General features: G+C 37.9%; 1 long non-coding RNA gene across 2 annotated transcripts in view; it reads right to left on the bottom strand.

Moving 5' to 3' along the window:
• Positions 1 to 23,229, bottom strand: part of LOC128655950 (uncharacterized) — a 165,264-nt gene that overhangs the window by 109,713 nt on the left and 32,322 nt on the right. For both annotated transcript variants that reach the window (XR_008401945.1, XR_008401944.1), the window contains exon 2: positions 13,666 to 13,860. This is a non-coding gene — a long non-coding RNA (uncharacterized LOC128655950). The remainder of the gene's footprint in view (positions 1 to 13,665; positions 13,861 to 23,229) is intronic.

The following is a 23,229-nucleotide window of genomic DNA, read 5'->3' as shown; positions in this document are numbered from 1 at the left end:
TTTCCACCCCCCCCCTACCACCGCCACCTTTGTCCCTTGTCCCTTATTTCTTGCCTTTTGGCTGTTTGTTTATATCAGATTTAATAATTATACAGACAGTTTGCCCCCTTAGGTTGGTTTGTCTTTAATTATAAGACTTAGCTAAGTATATCGCTCAAAACATGAAGTAGATCTTAATCCTCTGTTTTTTAATTTTCCCTTTATCTTGCCTTGTTTTTAGATATATAATTTTGATTAAATAAATCATTCAAAGCAGTCAATAGTCTTATTGTATAAGCAATATATCCAAAGCACATAAAAGCTAGAAGATTCAGTTACCTTAGCATTTCATTTACACATTTATAGGCAGAGGAGGTAAGCATTTAGTAGTGAATACCCCATTAATCTCAAGGTAATAGTGTACAATGTTGCAAAGGTATATCTATATAGTACATTCCATTATTTTGTTACCTTTGGTATGGGGAGATACTACTTTTCGCGTATTGTTTAGGCCAGTACAGGTAGCACAATAATACTTACTGTTTGTAGGTCTCTGGGGAATTTGACTTACAACCCGTTCCACTTTCTAGAATTCCACCGAAACAAGTCGGGTCTCCCCCTGCAGCGTGTATCGTCCGCTATTTATCCACCCTGCCAGACGCTGCGGGCTGAGCAGGCGGCGTGTACTTCGAGTGAGACCTGTAAGTATAGCTACCCCTGTAAGCCTGTCGCACCTGTAGGTTTAGCCGTGTTGGTGAAGCGTCTCCCCGCGCTCCAATCTCGCGGTACCGATCACTCCTCTTCCTGCTCTGCGGGGTTTGTTAGCTCTAGCTGCCGAACTCCAGCTGGATGCCTCTATCACGCTTTCTCTCTGGCAGCGCGCCTTAACGTAGCGGGCCGGTGCTCCTCCTTCTCTCTATGTTGTGTTCTGTATTAGAGGTATATCTCAGCCTGTTTCAAGCCTATGCTTATGGAAAGGGGAGGCTTGTGGATTATTGTAGGGGGATCCGGGTTACCATCTTTTCTGCTTTGGCTCCCTTCCTTTCTCTCCCGGGGTGTAGGCTGTTATTTTTTGCTGCTCATAGGGGGTAATGCTCAGCCGGAGCTCCTAGTACCTGCAGCCATGTTCACTCTCGGCCGGCTCCGCCCCCTCTCTATGGTCAGTAAACATCTGATTTTAGTCTAAAAGGATAGTAACAGAAACTCTTGCCAGATAACACAATGCTTGCTCTGATTATGAGATCTAGAAATCCATGCCCATTAAAATATGTTTAAAACATACTTTTTACTTTAATGCTGCAAATTATGCTTATAGATTCTTTCATTATTCAGTAAATATAAAAATGTCTTGATCCAGTGGCGGCTGGTGAAATTAAAAGATGGTGGGGCGCTTGACCCCACCCCTTTAAATAAAGCCACACCATCAGATGGCACTACCAATTCATTAATTAAATAAATAAAAGGTAGACAAAAACACAGAAAAGCACTCGGGGGGAAAGGGAGAGAGAGACGGGAGAGAGAGACACAGAGGGTTAGAGAGAAAGAGAGAGAGAGACACAATCACACACAGAGGGTTAGAGAGAGAGAGACACAATTACACACAGAGGGTTAGAGAGAGAGAGACACAATCACACACAGAGGGTTAGAGAGAGAGAAAGAGAGACACAATCACACACAGAGGGTTAGAGAGAGAGAAAGAGAGAGAGACACAATCACAAACAGAGGGTTAGAGAGAGAGAAATAAAGAGAGATTGAGAGACACAATCACACACAGAGGGTTAGAGAGAAAGAGAGACACAATCACATACAGAGGGTTAGAGAAAGAGAGTCACAATCACACACAGAGGGTTAGAGAGAGAGAAAGAGAGACACAATCACACACAGAGGGTTAGAGAGAGAGAAAGAGAGTCACAATCACACACAGAGGGTTAGAGAGAGAGAAAGAGAGACACAATCACACACAGAGGGTTAGAGAGAGAGAGAAATAGAGAGAGACACAATCATACACAGAGGGTTAGAGAGAGAGAAAGAGAGAGAGACACAATCTCACACAGAGGGTTAGAGAGAGAGAGAGAGAGAGAGAGAGAGACAATCATACACAGAGGGTTAGAGAGAGAGAGACAATCACAGACAGACGGTTAGAGAGAGAGAGAGAGAGAGAGAGAGAAAGAAACACAATCACACACAGAGGGTTAGAGAGAGAGTGAAAGAGATAGACACAATCACACACAGAGCGTTAGAGAGAAAGAGAGAGAGACACACAATCACAAACAGAGGGTTAGAGAGAGAGAGAGAGAAATAGAGAGAGATACAATCACACACAGAGGGTTAGAGAGAGAGACACAATCACACACTTAGAGAGAGATAAAGAGAGACACAATCATGCACAGAGGGTTAGAGAGAGAGAGAGACACACAATCACACACAGAGGGTGAGAGAGAAAGAGAGAGACACAATCACACACAGAGGGTTAGAGAGAGAAAGAGAGAGAGAGACACAATCACATACAGAGGGTGAGAGAGAAAGAGAGAGACACAATCACACACAGAGGGTTAGAGAGAGAGAAAGAGAGAGAGACACAATCAGACACAGAGGGTGAGAGAGAAAGAGAGAGACACAATCACACACAGAGGGTTAGAGAGAGAAAGAGAGAGCGAGACACAATCATACACAGAAGGTTAGAGAGAGAGAGAGAGAGAGAGAAAGAGAGGCACAATCACACACAGAGGGTTAGAGAGAGAGAGAGAGAGAGAGACACAATCACACACAGAGGGTTAGAGAGACACATAAGGGATGAGAGTCAGAGGGGGAGGAAGAGGGACAGAGAGAGAAAGAGACCATGGGGTAGAACAACACATAAGGAGAGAGATAAATAGATAGAGAGAGACACACACACACACACAAGGGGGGGGGGGGAGAGGGACCACTGCATTTTAAAGTAATAAAACAGCAGAGCTACAGAGAGTTCAGAAAATGAGTCTATAATTTAGTGTGAAGGACAGAGGCAAGCTGCTAAGTTAGTGGGTGTAAATTTTGAGTAAACAAAATACAAAAACGATCCTTTGCTGTAAAAGAGTAAAAAAACACTAAACCACATTCATTAAATTATCATTTTCACTAACAGAATCCCTTTCAGTAAAATCTTACTTTAATAAGATGTGGCTGAAACACTGCTCTCTCTGCCTCTCTTCCTGCTCTGTAAGGATTCAGGAAGTGACAGTGGCACATTCCACTGCACTTAGAGGGGAAGAACAGAACTCTCTTTTTCACTTTAGCAAAGCTAGCAGGTTCACAGGACAGCAACAAAATATATGAAAGTGGTTTTTTTTTCCGTTTTTGTTTTGTTTTATATGATTTAACATCCAGCCCCAACCCTAAGTTCCACTTACTAATGCCTCTCGCTGGATTGGTTCAGCCCAAATAGGACTGCCTCAAATAAGCAGTTAATGGGCCATGCAATGATCTTAACCACTTTTATCCAGTAGGTGTGTAATGGTGGGCAGACATGCTTGTGCCTCTCCATTACACAACATATAGCTGTGAGAAACAAAAATGCTGGGGGGGGGGAAAATACAATTTTTTTTTTTTTTTTAAAGCCAATAAAAAAATATATATTTTTGCCCATATGAGAGGTGAAGCACTGCCTCACCTGCCTCTAGTGACTGCACATCACTGATTGAAAGGCATACATCAATCATAAAAATAAGGTTGTGCATCACAGGTCACATACAGTAAGGCTTCAATGTTACAGGAATGGTGAAATAGTCATAAAAGAAACGTAATAACAACAATTTACATAACATGTGACCATTGTATATATGGTATGCCAATTATTTAGAAACCTTCTACATAACACCCTGGGCCACTCTCGGACCATCATAAACAACAGAAAACACTAAGATGGAAGAAGGCAATTATGAACAAAGGAGACCACTTTCGGATCTCATTAGTAAACCTCGATTTTTTAGGGTTTTATAACGTGCTTATATAAAATGAGTGTATATTAAAAGAGAACAATGGAGGTGCGGCATAGGCCAGAGAAGCCGCATAGTTAGCCCTCCTAGACTAGGAGGTTTATTATAAATGGGGGGGGGGGAACTTGAATATGATAGATAAGATAAGATATATACCTGAGGAGGCCTTTAAAATATATATATATATATATATATATATATATATAGTATAATAAACAGATGTAGTAAACCTCAAAAGAAGCTCACCAAACATGTTAGATAAATATCAAGACTGATAAAATAGAGTCTGGTAGGGAGACTCCAACAACGCAAGTGGAATATTATGCTTTTTAGGTCAGTGATTCCCTTAGTAAACATACAGGGACTTTTTGGGCTTAAATATTAGTATAGGAGTTGCTAAGGGAAGTATAATAACAAGATAAGCATCAAATATCAGTAGTCGGTAAGTAGCTCAAGGGCTAATAGTATGTTAAACAAACACCATGTCTAGCACTGGGGAGCCCCCAGTCCCATACTCACAGAAATGACATAGCTAATTGAGCTAATTTAGAATGTGGTGTAGGAAAAGATTGTAAATTAAAGTTGTAACGCAGGTCCAGCCTGCATCACAAAATGGAACTATACGCCACAATATGACTATATCTACCTTAGCAGGGTATGAATTTGCACACAATCAGTAAGATACCTGCATTAAGCAGCTGCGAATATAATATACTTAGAGTTTAGTCAGTAAAAGCGCTATGTAAGCAACTTAAGTAGCCCATTTAGATTAAAATATGGAAAACCAACATAGGTATGCGAACTATGGGTGTAAGTAAAGGTGGGGTGTGGAAGTCAGGATGGGACCCTTATAAAATAAAATGCTTTTAATTATGAAAGACTACTCCCAAGTTGCCAGCTGAACCCAGTGTCCTGAGGTAATATGGGAACAAACAACACACTTCTGCACAAATTAGATGCTAGCAACCAAGGAATGGTATTATTATAAGAGATGGGGCAAAACAGTTGAGCTTGTTATGATAGCTATAGTACTGTATACAATAGATGTTAGGGCGCAGCCTCGGCCGCTGGCTACGCCTATGCTATAAGGAAATAGGACTCAGTATTCCAAGTATATTGAAGCTGAACAATAGCAGCAATATAAGGTAGATGGGCAAATGTGTCATATGCTAAACTAGCGAAATCTAATTCTAACATAAGAGCGACAATATCTTAAAACATTTCTTTTAAACTAAACTATCCCTATAATCTCTTAAGCTATAGTATCTAACTTTATATGGGGATTGTATATAACTTAGGGACCCCAGCAACTGTTATCTTAAGGCGCAGTGAAGAAAGATATGTAGATGGTTTGTATGTGGGCTTATATAACTGAGTATATTAGCTTGCAAATAGATAAGCAGATATATATAGAAATAAATAAATACATATCTCAGTATGCCAAATACAATATGTAGAAGACACGATATTCAAAGTGGAAAAAAAAACATTTGAAACATATATAAACAGATAACATTTTCATCAGATAATCCTGGATCTCTCCAATCAGGGCTTCAGGAATGTCAGCAAATATAGGCAAGCTCAAACAGTCACTGAGAAGTTCCTTAACATTAATGCAGATGGGCTCTGCTAGCCAACATAAGCATATCAAATAAAATTTGGGCTATAGGTTCTTTAAATCCAAGTCCAAGTGGAGGCGTCTATGGAACTGAACAGTATCTATGATTGAGCATCCAACCGCTACCTAGAAAGTCAAAGTATTTACCCCATTCCTGCTCTCTCAAACCGGGAAGCTGAAGAGTCCTGTTGCGATGCCGCCCCTGCCTGTAAGTCCGTTGAGAGAACACCAATAGCGGCCAGATGAGAAGCGGTATTGAAAACGGCCAAACCACTGATAATACCTCTAGCTCTACAGTATTGTCGACCCTGATTCCCAGCTGGCCAGAGCAAGTAGAGTCCACTTTTGATAGGTGTTTGGAGATCTCGCCGGGTATTATGTTCTCAGCGGTAATCACCTCAGCTGCACAAAATGGTTTCGTCTCCGCCGTTGCAGAGCCAGGATCACATGGGGGATGCTGGGGCCCCAAAGCAGCTTGTGCTTCTGCCGATTCCGGGATCTTCGCCGTCGCAGGCGTGCATGTTTCCTCGGGATTGTTGGCACTATTCAAAGGTGCAAGGATATTGTTTCTGTGGTAGGTTAGTAATCGTCCTATCTCGGCAAGTAGAAAGCGAGCATCCATCATGACAACCTGATTCCCATGTGGGAGATATGGTGCTCGGACAAAATTCCGACGGACAAAATGCTGAAACACATTCGTCCGTCAGACATATGTCCGAAATACACTGCTTCCGACTGCATGCCAAACAGCACAATCACCCAATCACGTAATTGCGTAATTGTCATCAGTAAAAAAGCGGAAAATTTAAATATATATTGTGGCTACTGAGGTAAAAAAACAACACAAACACTTAAATAAATAAATTTAAAAAAAACATCTTATTAAAAATGGAGTTCATAAAGACGTGTAAAGGAGGAAGAAAAATGTTATATGAAGGTTATGCATACATTGTAGACAAAAAAAAAGAAAATGTCACATATTGGAGATGTGAAAAAAAAAGTTTTTTGTGGAGGAAGGCTAAAAACCATTAATGATATAATTGAAAAAGATGCATCAAATCATTCACATCCACCTAATGCAGCAAGAATTTTATCTATGAAAACAATTGAAAAAATAAAAGAAGTTGCTAAAAATTCAGAAGTAACATCAAGCATAATACAAAATTGCACATCTAATTTCCCCCTTGAAGCAGCAGGAGCTCTACCTAAAAAAGAAACTCTTGCCAGAATGGTACGTCGACATCGAACAACACCAAATGGAAACATTTTAAATGATGATTTAAGAAAAACAACCAGAGGAGAAGATTTCATCATGTACGAAAGTGAAAATTTAATCATTCTGTCTACTAAAAAAAATGTAGATCTTCTTTCAAAAAAACAACACTGGCTCTGTGACGGAACATTTGACTCAGCTCCTTTAGGTTTTCAGTTGTATACAATACATGTTTTAATAGAAGATAACCATACCATACCATTAGTATACTGCATATCAAAAAATAAAAATCAGGAAACTAATAATTTAATTTTTAGTATTATAAAAGAAAAAAATCTAGATATCAATCCTATATCAATTACTGTAGATTTTGAAAGAGCAACAATAAATTGCATGACACATTTTTTACAAAATACAATAATTTATGGATGCTTTTTCCATTTTTCCCAATGCCTGTGGAGAAAAATACAATATTTGGGCTTAAAAATATGGTATAATAATGAAAAAAATGCTCTGATCATAAAATGCTTAGAAGCATTAGCATTTGTGCCAGTGGAAGATGTAGTTGAAACATTTAATGACTTTGTAAAATCAATAGAAAAACAAAACAGTAACATTTTATCTGAATTTTTAAATTATTTTGAAAAAACCTGGATTGGCGAACTACAACAAGGTACAAGAAGAAAACCTACTTTCGATATTACGATGTTGAACACTTTTGAAAGAACAAAACTAGGGTTACCTAGAACAAACAACTCTCTAGAAGGATGGCACAGAGCATTTGACCAACGAATGTCTATAACCCACCCAAGCATTTGCAGACTAGTTTCAAAAATAAGAAAAGAACAAGCAGAATGGGAGTTAACAATTGAAAAAATTAATTCTGGAGTTGAACTGAGAAAACCAAAAAAAAAAATATGAAATCATAAACAACAGGATAATGAAAGTTTTAGAAAAATACAGTGAATACTCAAGATTAGACTTTTTAAAGGCAATAGCACATAATATATAAGATTTACTTAAATAAATCAAGATACATTCGGCCGAGGGCAGATACGATCCAAAATTTTCTGTTACAATCAGTGACTCGGGCGCCGCAACCGCCTCTGGGAACCTATCCATGGGTCCCTACCCTCAAGATGTACTTTTAACACATAATATAATTATTATAATTATAATATTATATATTATAATTAATATGTTATATATAAATTGATTTAATTGTCTTTTGTCAGTCCACTATTAAAAATGTTATAAATGTTATATATAAGTTGATTTAATTGTCTTTTGTCAGTCCACTATTAAAAATGTTATAAAACTGTGATTTTTAAGCTTCATTCCCACCCAGCAGCCGGATAAATGTCTTTCGGAATATTGTCCGTCGGACAAATGTCCGTCGGACAAGCGTCAGTCGGATAACAGTCCGGCCACGGGGAGATATAATGGCTGCCGCCTTAAGATTGCTGGGTAGGTACCTACCCTGCTATGGAGGACACATTAGATTCTCAAGGAGCAAAGGTTTTTGCATACACAGATGTTGAAGCTGCCAGAATCACTACCCTGGTAAGGGGCTCTCGTGACTTTCTGAGGACACCACAGACAGAAGTCAATATGAATAATTATGAGAGACTTGCTAAAAGAAATATGTCTTATAAATTGCATGCATCAACTTTGGCAGAATACTACAGAATCAAACGTATCCCTAGAGGATTGAGGATGAGTACAAGACCAACACTTTTATCAAGCAATAAGGACTACTGCACTAAATTTGAACAAATTTTGAACAAATGTTCACTGGACTTAATCGTACTCACGGTTGAGTATTTGCAGATGGCCATTGATGCCCAGACAGATGAAATCAAGGAGGTAGTCGCAAGCCTCAAACAATCCGCAGGAGATCTCGACATCGATAAATCTATAAAGGAAATAAACATGAAGATTATGGAGCTGAAAAAAGAGCTTGAAAATAAGAAGCGGATCAAATTCAACCGTGATGAGAACGATTACCTTACCGGAGCGGTTTACAGGTGGACCCGGGACCCAACCGGAAGTTCAAGAAACGTCACTTCCGGTGCGGCTCGTCGACGAGAACGGAGGTCACAGAAGATGGCTAGCAGCTCTGACAGTACCATGGAATCCACCTCAGGGGATTCAGATGTCGGAGGAGATGGGGCGGTAGGAGGCATCACCGCAAAACCAGTCCACAACAAGGTGTCACAGGTACCGCCAAGGAAGACACGCCGGGCGAACAAACACTAGTGCTGAACATCTCTAAGGTAGAACTTTCAAATGCCCAATACAAGGTGTTGGAGAAGGGACTTTCTTTTTGTAAACAAGATCATTGCAATTGGTTTAAATTAGATCAGGACCTTTACAAATTTAATAGAAACCTTAAGCTAAAATCCTTTTTTTCCAATGCTTATGATGGGTTTAAAAGTCAATTGAAAAATGTTTCTACCCCTGATGATTTAGCTATTAAGAGTCTTGGATTGAAAAATAAGAGTGCATTTGTTCCAACTTGCTATGATTCAAGTATTGATGTTTTCATGAAATTGGTTAAGTCTGATTTGGATAACCTTAAGAAAAAATGTTGTAAGAAGAAATTACGTTTTTTGCCCAATATGTCTAAAGAAGATAGTCAAGCCTTACAAGCAATTTGCAATAATAAAGAATTGATTTGCAAACAAGCTGATAAGGGCGGTGCCACAGTTATTTTAGATAGGGGGTACTATATTGGGGAAATTAAATCTCAATTAGCTAACACTGATGTATATATGCTATTAACCTCAGACCCCACATCTAAAATTGCAGTAGACATAAAAAGATGCATCCAGAGAGCATTCCAGAATGGAATTATTGATAATGAAACTAAAAATTATCTTATTAAAGAGGAATACACTATACCAGTACTTTACACTCTCCCAAAGGTTCATAAGAATCTAGGGACTCCCCCTGGACGTCCTATAGTGGCGGGTTCTGACTCTATTTTTACAAATATATCCATATACCTTGACAGACTGTTGAGACCATTTGTAGCTCAGGCTATGTCTTTTATTAAAGACACTAATGATTTTTTATCTAAGATTGAGGGTCTGCCAGGAAATATGGATAAATGTATCTTGTATAACTTGGACATTGTTAGCCTCTACACGTCCATACCACATAGCAGTGGGTTAGATTCTATCAGATATGCTATTGGCAAAAGTAATAGGTTCACTGCTATGCAACAGCAATTTATTATAGAGTTAATGGAAATTATTCTGCACTGTAACTATTTCCTTTTTGAGGATTCTTATTTCTTACAAAAACAAGGAACTGCTATGGGGTCCAATGTCGCCCCTACCTATGCCAATATTTTTATGAATATTTTCGAGGAGAAATTTGTATATGAAAATGAGCTCTTCATTCTATGTGGCGCCACCTGGTGGCGTTACATAGATGATATATTTGGCATTTGGTGGGGTGACGTTGGATCCCTACAACAATTTGTGAGTGAATTGAACAGGGCATCAAGATGTATTAAATTTACAATGTCTTGGAGTGAAGAATCTATTAACTTCCTTGATACTAAAATCTATAAAGATGGTTCCCTTCTAAAAACAGATATATTTAGAAAGGATACTGATAGGAATAGCCTCCTACACTTCTCTAGTGCCCATTCACCTGCTTTGGTGAAATCTTTGCCTTACAGTCAAATGTTAAGAGTAAAGCGAATAGTGAAAGACAAAGCTTTGGCTTTGCAGAGACTACAGGAGATGGGCATTAGATTTGTGCAGCGTGGTTATCCCCCTGGTTTGATTCAGGAGACTATTGATAAGGTGATACAACTACCTGACGAAAGGGTCAATACTGGAACTACCAATAAGAGAAAGGACCCTGATAGGATGGTATTTGTGTCTGAATACAATTCTTGCAGTTCAGAAATACAAAGGATCATTAGGAAACACTGGCATGTTTTGAGTGAGTGTAATCCTGAGGTACTAGCATTCCGCCAACCACCTATGCCAGCCTATACTAGACTTCCTAGTCTAAAAGACAAAATTGTTAAAGCTGACGTGGGTTCTAGTAAGAAATCCAAATTGGGGTACATTACTTCAGAGAGAAATGGCTGTTTCCCTTGTCTTAATTGCTCCAGTTGCAATAACATGATAAAATCTGATATATTCATCCACCCCCTTACGGGACAGAAATTTAAAATAAAGGGCTACTACAATTGTAATGCTAATTTTGTTATATATCTAATTAAATGTCCGTGTGGGTTAATTTATATCGGAGAGACGACCCAGAGGGTGAGAGACAGAATAATTCAGCATAAATCCAATATTAGGACAGGTGATTTAAAGGCCCCAGTTGCCCACCATTTTTTGAGTAAGGGTCACTCTATTGCACAACTAAGATTTCAAATAATAGATCATATACAGAGCCCTAGACGTGGCGGCAATAGAGAACTGCTGCTCAAAAAACTTGAGGCATTTTGGATCAATAAATTAGATTGCTTAATCCCCAATGGTATGAATAGGGAACTTGATTTAAGTGTATTCCTGTAAAGTAAAAGATCTTTATCTTTATACAATTCCTTTTCTGACATTTAATTTTATAATTTTAAATTTTGACATTTTTGATATCTGCTCTTCAACAAATGTGATTATTCTCTTTTTTAAAAAAAATATGTTTTTGTATAATAAAATTATATGTTTGATATGGGTTAGACCACTAGATGGCAATAGAGGCTAAGAAAAATGTATATCTAAGTAATTAAGGTAAAAGGTGTGGTCTCACCTGACTGATGGCTATTTAAAGGTGATTAAGTCTAACAAACAGTATGTGAACATGACTAAGGGATAACCACCCGAAACGTCGTTCTATTTTACCTGCTCCTACTATGTGTTTAATAAAGGAACTTTTTATATGAGAAGTGGTGCTGCTGCATTCTTTGAAGATTTAAGATTGCTGGGTAGGCCCCCCAGAGCCAGTACTCATCTAATACACCGATAGCCAGGTCAAGCGTCCTCCTGTCATCAGATGAAGCGCTAGAGAGGAAGTCTAATTATGGGATATGCTGATAAGGGGTTAAAATCCAAGTTTAGATCGTTATTAGTTAGAAATGATCAGGAGCTCTGTAAATTTGCGACCTCTCTGGTATGCTGTTGGCTCCGCCATTAATGTACAATTTTGAATTGACAGAATTATTTTTGTTTGCACATTTACAAATATGATTCTTTAAAAAGTGATCTCTTAATTTCTGCATTTTTTTTATCATGCATGTCACACACTGTTGATTTAGGGAATGTAAGGTGCATAAATGTTTCCTCCTGTGAGTGTTTCTGTGGGTGTCTGTGTTTATGTCTTTGTGCTTTGGTTTGTGTCTCTATGAATGAGTATGTATTTTTTTTTTCTATGGGTGTCTCTGTGAGGGTGTGTGTATGTTTGTCTTTGTGTATTTTCTCTGGATGCCTCTGCGAGGGTGAGTCTCTGTGAGGGTGTGTGCTTTCTGTGGGTGTCACTGTGAGGGTGTGGGTGTGTGTATATATGTCTTTCTGTGTTTTATGTGGTTGTCTCTATGTGTATGTATGTCTTTGTGTGTTTTCTGAGGCTGTCTCTGTCGGCATTTCACTGGGTGCATGTGCAAGTTTGAGTTTATGTGTGTGTGTGTGTCCATTGTCTGTTCCTTTTTAGGACATTTTGTTCTTACTACTGATTATTCACATCTTTCTACAGACTTTGAGACTAATGAGACCTTTCCAGAAGTCACCAATCTACCATTTAACCTTTAAAGTATTTTAGGCAGTTCAGGGCCCTTTTTTCAGCCACTGCATACTGTTGTCATCATTTAGTTGGCATCTTCCTTTACAAAAAGGTAATCAGAACTCCATATTTTGTTTTCTAAATCTCCTTTTTTTTACAAAACTGTAGTTTACCTCATTACTTGTCAGGTCAATGTAAACAAGTGCTGAGTTTCTGTTTGGGTGTCTGTGCCTGAGTGAGTTTCTTTGCGTGTCTGCTAGAGTGTCTATATGTGAATCCTTATGTGTGAGTGTGTGATACGACTGATATGTAACAGAGTGTTTCTCCTCTGTGGAAGGCATAATGAGCTAAAAGAGATTTCAACCTGAGTGGCACTAGCCTTACTAGCAAGGAAGTTTTTTCATCTCATGTCCATTTTCAATTGAGTATGTCTCTCTCTTTTCATTTTAGACTGGAAAATACCCCATGTTTGTGGGCTACAAAGTGAATCCATTTTGGTAACTGACTGCACAGTTTTTAATAATTATAAAAATTATATTTGAATATTTTATATATAAGTATTTATTAAATTACCCCTAATGCCTTCTGATTCTTGTACACTTCCAATGCAATCAACATGCAAGACAATACATTTGAAAACAAAATGTTAACATTTAAGCCACATATATATTTAAATGTAATAATGCAAGTCAAACCAAGTATTTATTCTACCACACCAATGTAAAAAAAAAAGACATTTGCCCAGTCTAAATTGCTATTTGTTTGTTTTTTGTAAGCACTTGATCCCTCTAGAAATTGCAATGTAATATTAATGCTCTACTATTTAAAAGACTACAGAAAAGATATGCATACTTATAGGTAAAGGACTGTACCAGCATACACATATAATATTGAATAATATTGAATTATCTGGATAATATGATTAGCCTTTAATATAAATGGTTACCAATAATTATATATTATACACTGCACAGTGGAATAATGTAATACTAATATTTACTTATGAACATTTGATTCACTTTTGTAAGCAGTGAAAATGTGTATGGTACACAAGAAAGGGAATATTTTATTGTTCTGTCTGTATAATTGCCCTTTAGTCATCATTATGCTGCCTAATTATGGGCAGGAGAACTTACATGTTGCTCCAACGTACTTCTAATGGTTATAGCTGTGTCTTCAATCTCTCTTCAATCTTCAAGAGACAGATCCAAAGCTGTGGATTGGCCATTAACTCTCTCTTTTGTGGTTTCACCTTTCTTATAAGCTTTTCGAGCTTTGTTCCCTTCTACTTGCCTATGGCAGTGGGTTGGAGTGACGAGCCTTTGGAGAAACTAAGAACACAGAAAAAAAGTGTGAAACTAATTGAAATGACAAGGATTTATAGCTTTGAATTATATTTCTGACTGAAGAACACATTGCATTTTACATGATTCCATTGGCCTAAAATGGAAAGAGAAAATCATTTTAAAATAGACATAGCTGAAGCTGCGTGAATGTAAAATAAATCTCCTCCTCTCACTGTCCTAAGAAATGAAAATTGTTATCACTGAATTTTAAACAAGTTTGAAGAACTCAAATTTACAAGCAGTAATAAAGATTTAATTCCAGATAAGAGATTTTGTTTTATCTTGTACATGGGCTGTTTTTACTATAAAACAAGGGAATACAGTATTACTAAATTAAAGTAACTTTCTATCGATGTATACCATTCTTTATATTATTATATTAAACCTCTTAAAATGAATCTGTAATTAATAAATACTTATAACATTTGTTAAACATAAAGGGGACGATTACAAGTGGTGCACTAACAGTTACGCCTGAGCGATAATTGGTTTATTGCGGGTATTTGCACGTATCAAGGTTGTTGTTCTTATAACAAGCTGAAAGTAAACGTGATTGCTTGAGCGCAACTGAATTTAACGCATCCATCACATATACATTAGCAAATAACAGTTATACTCATAATAATACTATCAAATAAAAATTATTTTAAAAAAATATTGCACAACAAGTTATAACTACTACCAATGGAAGAGCAATAAAAAATCATTAAGTATCGTGAATACAGTCGCGTTTGTACACACAATTTGTGTTATAGAATACTGTGTACTGTACTTAAAAATATATATGCTAATATAAATAAAACAAAACAGCAATAGATATGCGCATATTAGAATAAAATAAAATAGAATAAAAGAACAAGATAAATAGGCACAGTCCAATATTGTGATGTCAACAATTTGAATGCGTGATGTGGAAAAAGAGGAAGAAAGTCCCAAGTATTCAAATATCTCCGGATAGTGAAAGGAATTCGCACAGGCCCATAAGGTAATAAACTTACAGGAGTTACCCTCAATCAGAATGAGGTAAGGATAAGGCGTAGATCCCACTTATAGCTGTATGGGTACGTTCCCTGGAGAGATCTCACAACAAACCAATTTGCGGTCTCAGGCAGTCTGTATTCCTTTTTTGCAAGACCAGTCTCCCCTTCCCTGTATCTTCTGTAACATCTTTTGTCTAAGTTCCTTCACTGTAATTCCACTGTGAAAGTGATCCTATAACGCACCAGACCTATTGTGCAACCTGTACAGGAATACAGACTGCCTGAGACCACAAATTGGTTTGTTGTGAGATCTCTCCAGGGGACGTACCCATACAGTTATAAGCGGGATCTACGCCTTATCCTTACCTCATTCTGATTGAGGGTAGCTCCTGTGAGTACATTACCTTATGGGCCTGTGTGAATTCCTTTCACTATCCGGAGATATTTGAATATTTGGGACTTTCTTCCTCTTTTTCCACATCACGCATTCCAAATTGCTGACATCACAATATTGGACTGTACCTATTTATCTGGTTCTCTTATTCTATTTTATTTTATTTTATTCTGACACGTGCATATCTATTGCTGTGTTGTTTAATTTACATTAGCACATATATATTTAAGTACAGTACCCAGTATTCTATAACACAAATTGTGTGTACAAACGCAACTGTATTCACAATTTTGTGTCGCTCTTCCATTGGTGTTAGTCAGTTACTACCTCTAGGGCTTTTTCATAGCCCCCACTCTCCTCCATTGTATTTTCAATATTTTTAAGATTTCTGACTAGGAGTATCTGGAAAAGGATATTCCGCCTTGTGGGGGTCTTTGTTTAGCGTCTTTTTGTGGGGACAGATCAATGCCATTTGTAGACATTAGGGACATTGATTTTATAGGGTATTTGGTGTAAGCTGTGGGATCCTTGTGGTTGCGCTCGTTTGGCTCCAAAGCTTATATCACTGCTTGTCAGTGATATATTCTATTTTGTACATAACTATATGTATTTATATATACTATATATATATATATATATATATATATATATATATATGTGTGTGTGTGTGTACAGATGTCTTTATATGTATGTTTATATGTATTTACAGACATTTATACACTTGAGAATATGGGGCCGAATTATCAAATGGTGGGCGGACATGATTTGCTAAATGCCGACAGCATACATTAACATTATACAAGCATTTCTGGTGAAATGCTTGTGCAATGCCGCCCCCTGCACATTTGCGGCCAATTGGCCACTAGCAGGGGATGTCAATCATCCCGATCATATCGTATTGGGATGATTGCAGTCCTCCCCCTCAGAGGTGATGGACGAGTTAAGGAGCAGCGGTCTTATGACCGCTGCTTCTTAATTTAAGTTTCCAATGAACCGGAAACATCGGGGGTAGATTGCAGCATCTGCTGCTTGGTAAATCTACCCCTATGTGTCAGGGTGGTATTTTTCCCCCCAATTTTTTTGCTCCATTGACTTCTTGGGGGAATATGTTAACGTGCACGTAATATCCTAACTTCGAGTTAGAGCTCATGCAAAAACAATTTACTTTCAACTTCTAATACAAGCACTACCCAATGTACAAGAATCTTACTTCTAGCGGAGCTAATGCGCAAGCAGAAGTGTTAAATACTGCTCCCGTCTGGCCCAAAATAAGCTAATTGTCTGTAAAACTGAAAATGTTTGTTCTTTTTTTTAAATAAATAAAAAATATCCTGCAGAATTATATTTCTGGAGTCATTTTTATTCTTTTACTATCCTTTGTTGGAAAGCATACTTAGGTATACTCAAGAGCACCAGACTCTACTGGGACCTCGCTGGAGATTGGTGGTTGTGCACATATATTGTCATTGACTCATCATATGTGTTCACCTACTTGTCATTAGTGCATTACTGCCCTGGATTTGACATTAACTGTGTGTTTAACCCCTTTGCAGCGGTTAAGCGCATAGTAATTCGCAAGCTACAGGGCATTAGAGCATTTTTTTGTGTTTTTATATCCCTTTAAGTGATCCAATCACTGTCATTAACCCCCTTCGATACCGAGAATTTCAGAGAAAATCTTGCCCAAAGAACTGGAGAATTTTTAACATTTTTGCTATCACTCTGATTAAACAGAAATAGAGACTAGATTTTTTTTATTTACCTATGAAAAGAGAACTATATATACTTTTAAAGTAGACAACCCAAGGTATTGATCTAGGCACAGTTGGGTGTGTTTGATGCACTATTTGGCTGCCAAATTTACTCATATAAAAATAATTGCTAACTTTTTCGCAATTTTTGGATTCCTCACTGAAATTATTTACACACAACTACTGCAGTCATAAGACCAATGGTTGTAAATGCTTCTCTGCGATCCCCTTTGTTCAGAAATAGCAGACATGCATGGCTTTGCCATTGGTTTGTGGCAATTTGAAGGCCTCTAATTGGAGCTGTGCACCACACTTTTGAAATTCCCGACAGTAAAGGGATTAATCTGTTAACTTGTAAAGTTAATATCTGCTATAGTTTAGGGATTACCCTCCCTCCTAACACCTTCCACCCCCTGATCCCTACTTGATTGAGCAGCTTTCTTCCTCCCCCTACCCCCCCCCCCCCCTGATCACCACCATCTTAGGTACTAGCAGACAGTCTGTCAGTATCCAATTAAGGGCTTTTTTTAAAATGTATTTATTTCTTTAAAAATGTCTGTATTTTATATGTCCCACCTCACCCTCCCACCTCCCTTATTCCCCCCAAACAGCTCTCTTAATCTCCCCCCTCCCACTGCCCACCACCATATTTGTTATTTTATGTATTTTCTGTAGTGTAGGGACCCTCCTCCAAGATTACCTTTTTCTATAGCATAGGGTCTTCACTCTCCCTTCAAACAATTTTCTGTAGAGTAGGGTCTTATCCCTCCCTCTCCTCTGCCTTACATTTTTTCCATAGTGTAGGGAACCCTGCCCCTCCTCCTCTGGGCTGCCCACCCCCCTCCCAACTTCCTTGCCACCACTCTCATTCAGCATCAACAGAGGGTTTTTACAGAGATTACATAGACAGAGTCACTCTCTGTAATGAACAGAATTCATAGCTTCATATGTTAAGTGCTCCCTTACCATATGAAGGCAGATGCCTTCTGCCCCTAGCTGCAATCACTACTGTAAAAGCTGATAGTGGAGCATTTGCCTCTGTATTGGACGTAGATACTACATCAACATAGTACGCTGGGCAAATTGGTGCAATGGGTTAAACATCTTAAGAGTTTATTGAATCTCAACAACATAATCATAAAACATCTATAGATTATCTTTCTATGCAGAAATGTTTATACTGAGGAGTTTACCCAAACCAAGTGTAGGAAAAACATAATTTATGTAAGAACTTACCTGATAAATTCATTTCTTTCATATTAGCAAGAGTCCATGAGCTAGTGACGTATGGGATATACATTCCTACCAGGAGGGGCAAAGTTTCCCAAACCTCAAAATGCCTACAAATACACCCCTCACCACACCCACAATTCAGTTTAACGAATAGCCAAGAAGTGGGGTGATAAAAAAGTGCGAAAGCATATGAAATAAGGAATTGGAATAATTGTGCTTTATACAAAAATCATAACCACCACAAAAAAAGGGCGGGCCTCATGGACTCTTGCTAATATGAAAGAAATGAATTTATCAGGTAAGTTCTTACATAAATTATGTTTTCTTTCATGTAATTAGCAAGAGTCCATGAGCTAGTGACGTATGGGATAATGACTACCCAAGATGTGGATCTTTCCACACAAGAGTCACTAGAGAGGGAGGGATAAAATAAAGACAGCCAATTCCTGCTGAAAATAATCCACACCCAAAATAAAGTTTAATGAAAAACATAAGCAGAAGATTCAGACTGAAACCGCTGCCTGAAGTACTTTTCTACCAAAAACTGCTTCAGAAGAAGAAAATACATCAAAATGGTAGAATTTAGTAAAAGTATGCAAAGAGGACCAAGTTGCTGCTTTGCAAATCTGATCAACCGAAGCTTCATTCCTAAACGCCCAGGAAGTAGAAACTGACCTGGTAGAATGAGCTGTAATCCTCTGAGGCGGAGTTTTACCCGACTCAACATAGGCAAGATGAATTAAAGATTTCAACCAAGATGCCAAAGAAATGGCAGAAGCTTTCTGGCCTTTTCTAGAACCGGAAAAGATAACAAATAGACTAGAAGTCTTTCGGAAAGACTTAGTAGCTTCAACATAATATTTCAAAGCTCTAACAACATCAAAAGAATGCAATGATTTCTCCTTAGAATTCTTAGGATTAGGACATAATGAAGGAACCATAATTTCTCTACTAATGTTGTTGGAATTCACAACTTTAGGTAAAAATTCAAAAGAAGTTCGCAACACCGCCTTATCCTGATGAAAAATCAGAAAAGGAGACTCACAAGAAAGAGCAGATAATTCAGAAACTCTTCTGGCAGAAGAGATGGCCAAAAGGAACAAAACTTTCCAAGAAAGTAATTTAATGTCCAATGAATGCATAGGTTCAAAGGGAGGAGCTTGAAGAGCTCCCAGAACCAAATTCAAACTCCAAGGAGGAGAAATTGACTTAATGACAGGTTTTATACGAACCAAAGCTTGTACAAAACAATGAATATCAGGAAGAATAGCAATCTTTCTGTGAAAAAGAACAGAAAGAGCAGAGATTTGTCCCTTCAAGGAACTTGCAGACAAACCCTTATCTAAACCATCCTGAAGAAACTGTAAAATTCTCGGTATTCTAAAAGAATGCCAAGAAAAATGATGAGAAAGACACCAAGAAATATAAGTCTTCCAGACTCTATAATATATCTCTCTAGATACAGATTTACGAGCCTGTAACATAGTATTAATCACAGAGTCAGAGAAACCTCTTTGACCAAGAATCAAGCGTTCAATCTCCATACCTTTAAATTTAAGGATTTCAGATCCTGATGGAAAAAAGGACCTTGTGACAGAAGGTCTGGTCTTAACGGAAGAGTCCACGGTTGGCAAGAGGCCATCCGGACAAGATCCGCATACCAAAACCTGTGAGGCCATGCCGGAGCTACCAGCAGAACAAACGAGCATTCCCTCAGAATCTTGGAGATTACTCTTGGAAGAAGAACTAGAGGCGGAAAGATATAGGCAGGATGATACTTCCAAGGAAGTGATAATGCATCCACTGCCTCCGCCTGAGGATCCCGGGATCTGGACAGATATCTGGGAAGTTTCTTGTTTAGATGAGATGCCATCAGATCTATTTCTGGAAGTTCCCACATCTGAACAATCTGAAGAAATACCTCTGGGTGAAGAGACCATTCGCCCGGATGCAACGTTTGGCGACTGAGATAATCCGCTTCCCAATTGTCTACACCTGGGATATGAACCGCAGAAATTAGACAGGAGCTGGATTCCGCCCAAACCAAAATTCGAGATACTTCTTTCATAGCCAGAGGACTATGCTATTCCAGTATATTTTAAGCATTTTGGGTTTGCTTTATTGCAAGTGGCGAAATGTTTTGGGATAGGGAGTTCTTTATTTCTTTCTTGGTCAAAGTTTTCTAGCCTGGAGGCAACCGTAACAGTTCCCTAATGCGATCTCTCAGGGGCCTTTCTGATTCTCCTATATATTTGAGGCCGCAAACGCACTCAAGGAGATATACTACATTCTTATCTGAACATCAATATTATAATACTGGATAATAACAATCTATCTTCACCCCCAAACCCCCCCATTTTCTTCACTTATATACCCCTCTGGTTCCCTCCAAATAACAATAACAATAGAAATAATAAAAATAATAAAGAATATCTGAAAAACAAAAAATTAAAATAAGAGATTAAAATAAGACTTTATTTTTTCTTAGGTATAGTAACATAGGCAATAGATTCACATTGATTATACCACTTTTGCTTCTCTAGTAATAAACTTTGTATGAATATCGCATGCATTTCCTGTTATTTAGACTGTGAGCATACTATAGTAGGTGCCTTTTTAGTATAATCAATATAAGGTGTAAAATAAGGAATTTAAATAGACCTAAAACGGCTTAAATAGACTCAAAAACGGATGGCATTAATAAATAAGTTGCTAAAGAAAAAGTTATATATACTGTATATCTATAATAAGAAATATCAATAGACCAAAACAGCTTAACTGACATCAAAAACTAAGTATAAAGTTGCTAAACACTCCGATTGCAGTAACCAATCAATCTGCCAATCAAATTATTGTACCGGCTTTAAAAGGCACCGACATAGTAATGCGAGTAGAGCTTGACAAAGGCTTGTAAGCCGAAACGCGTTGCTCTTTTTTTTATCCTTCTGAGGATCCGTAGTTTCTGATACCACACGCTGCCTAACCCAGACGCTGTCAAGAACGCCATCCGGCGAAATTGCAGTCAAGCAGGATTCAACGCTGTGCAAGGACACCTGGGCGGCAGCATTAGAACTGGCAGAAGTGTCTGCATACAAACTTTTGGGATTCGTTATATCCACCAACATACACTACAACCAGGCTGTGAGAGAAATACAGTGACCAAGACCGGTGCCAAGAGAGCTGCTAGACACCCTCCGGTGTAAGTAAAAAGTGTAATACCTAACTTGAACAATTGATTTGCTTTTGACAAGTCCTTTTCTTGTCTCACGTATCCCCTTGCATTAGGATTGATGAGCAATGCTGGGGAAACACATCATAAATTGACTTTTTTGAACTTTGAAGGATAATCCGTTCCCTATATTAAGTATACTAAACTGTTTTAACTTGTGCACTTGCTTTTATGGCAAATTGATTGCATATTTTAATGGCCATTTGACTATATGGTCTTTTGTATTTAATTTTTGTTCTTTGTGTATTTTTGCTAGAAGCTGTGTTTTTATTGTTTTAGTATTCCTAATTTTTTAGGGTCCATTTTAATTTTTCTCTTTGAAATTCTGTGTACTAAATATGATTGTATGAGAGTTATATATATTATATATATGAATTGTGAACATTAAATGACATTTATTTTTAGCTATCCTATTTTTATATATAATTGGGATCACAACTCAAATAGCCATATAGTGATTATTTTAGCTGTACCCTCAGCGCCACAGATTTTTTTAGTATTGTTTGAGTGTCTACAGAGACTCCCAACAACCTAAATAATTCCCCCAATAGTCTCTCCAAGCTGTTTTTTAGGAGATAATCACCTATATCTGTAGGCCTATCATCACTCTGTATTGCCAGCGCATTCTTCTGCACACACAACTGCCTATCGTGGGCATTACATCAGAATCCAGTTCTGGTGTGGGCATGCCTGCTCACTTATCCTGCTTCCAGCCTCCAAGTTTCCAGTTCCAGTGCAATAAACTTACTTGCTTGTCTGTTTCTTAAACATGCCTAATAGGGGTAATTCCAGAAAGAACCACATAGCACTGTCCCCTTTCAGTATTCAAGACAGTCCTAAGCCTGCTACCACCTTGCATAATCTGTATACCCCAGAACCTGCTCATCCGAGCGTGACACAAACATAAAAATAGAGAAATGCACTCAACTGAGACAGAACATGTTAGAAAAACTTTTGTGCTTGTTGACAAGGCCAGTGTCACTCAGGGTGCAGTCTTTTTTAGCACATTTTGCCTTTCACAGAGAAAAAAATATCCTGTAGCATATCAGTCTGACCCTGCCCAAAGACAGTCCAGCGCCGAAATACCAGGCAATTCTTCTCTGAACAAGAGAAAAAAACAAACCCAATATGTACGTTTTCAGCTTTCCTTGGGCTTCGTCAGTGAGGTGCAGTTGCATTTCTCTAGGGCATGTGTGCAAGGAGTCCACGTCTGGTTTCCCCTTTTTACTCTCAAGGAGACCACAAGTTTATAATTATTTGTAGTGTTTTGATAAAAGCTTGCCACCTTCTAACTGGCAAGAAAAAACTGTGAGATTACAGAGACATTTTCATATACGTCCATGGAATGTCCATGTTCAGTCCATTTTATGAAAAAACAACAATTACACTTTGCATTTTGTATTTCTATGTACAAATTTCTGTGTGTTTTTTGCACATCCAGTGTACTAAAATTACGATTTATGTAGTGCATATTTAATACGATTTTAAGTTTTTGGTACAATATGATTTTTGGTGCAGAATTTTATTACAATTTTTGACCTTAATAATATAATTTTTCCCTGTTTACTTTTTGTGTGAATGGTTAAATTATTTGTTTTGTATGATGTTTAAAATACAAATTTTATTGTGCAATTTTAATAGTAGTATATGCCCCTTAGCTAGACACCCTGTCTTCAGGGTAAAAAGGGCTTTAGATTGTTCCACTGGTGAGCATTCTTTAGTAATTTCACCAGCCCAGAAACCTTTATATCATTAGGCACTTAGAAA

Source organism: Bombina bombina, chromosome 4 (assembly GCF_027579735.1).
Source record: "Bombina bombina isolate aBomBom1 chromosome 4, aBomBom1.pri, whole genome shotgun sequence".
NCBI lineage: Eukaryota > Metazoa > Chordata > Amphibia > Anura > Bombinatoridae > Bombina > Bombina bombina.
The sequence above is the reverse complement of the archived record's forward strand: the minus strand, read 5'-3'. Positions and strand labels throughout refer to the sequence as shown.